Genomic DNA, 1,326 nt, shown 5'->3' on the forward strand with positions numbered 1-1,326 from the left:
GTTTTGACATGAATTACCTTAAAAGCACTTTCAGTTTTGACATTGGTAATTTTGAAAGCACTTCCAGTTCTGATATTAATAATTCTGAAGGCACTTCCAGTTTTAACATGAATCACTTTGAAAGCACTCCCAGTTTTAACATGAATCACTTTGAAAGCACTCCCAGTTTTAACATTAATCACTTTGAAAGCACTTCCAGTTTTAACATTAATCGCTTTGAAAGCACTTCCAGTTTTAACATGAATCACTTTGAAAGCACTTCCAGTTTTAACATGAATCACTTTGAAAGCACTTCCAGTTTTAACATTAATCACTTTGAAAGAACTTCCAGTTTTAACATGAATCGCTTTGAAAGCACTTCCAGTCGCGTGAACAGAAGGAAGTATAAAATGAAACTGAAATTCTACAGAGCACAGACCTCAATCGTAATGACGTTGGGCTAAAGGGGAAGATCTGTGTGTCATCATAGTGAAATCAGGCGCTTTTCGAAATAATGACTTCGAAGAACTGAAATTCTAAAAGTATTTTACCCCTGTGGTAATTTTTATAAATTTTTCTTTTGGGCTGAACATCTTCTATGTCTATTTCAAAACACTTTTCTGTGTGGATTTTACTGAAAACAAATTGATGAATGGCACAGAAAAGTAAACTTGCAGTTGTCAAGGACACTCATACTAGGAAGTCACCAAACTTTGGCGGCTCTTTTTTGTTGTTGCTAATTTTACCTCTGATACCAGGTGACCCCTGCTTCTTTCAATTGCAGCTGTTTCAATTTTTATTCCTATTATTAAATATTTTTTTCTTCAAAAAGTAGGATAGATGAACAAACTTAACGATGATACCAATAACTCTAAACATGCCCCAAACTATCGAGCGCCTGATTTCATCATGGCATGACACCCCCCCCCCCACAACCTGGACAACATGCTACCTTTGAATTACACAGTACTATCTGCTAAGTGTCTAATTTTGAGAAATAAGACTTAAAAATTTTTGAGTTCCTCAACATGTCGAGCTTTTTTAAATGCAATTCTTTGAGTATCTTGAAAATGACCCCGAATAATATTACGACTTTGATAGAGCAGACAGAACCTTTGGTTTCTGACCTCATGGTCTTAGTAACTCAAAATGGCCAAACGTATTAGAAAGAATCTTTTTACTTCTGAGGTAGTGACCTATGACAAAAAGGGCCAAGAGTCGGAAATTGGAGTTATGGAGTTTGTACAAGATAGGCCTCAGCTCGCGACTGAGTTGACTCCCCTGGGAAGGGGGTTGGGGGAGTGTGTGTGTGTGTGTGTGTGTGTGTGTGTGTGTGTGTGTGTGTGT

Source organism: Aplysia californica, unplaced genomic scaffold (assembly GCF_000002075.1).
Source record: "Aplysia californica isolate F4 #8 unplaced genomic scaffold, AplCal3.0 scaffold00055, whole genome shotgun sequence".
Taxonomy (NCBI): domain Eukaryota; kingdom Metazoa; phylum Mollusca; class Gastropoda; order Aplysiida; family Aplysiidae; genus Aplysia; species Aplysia californica.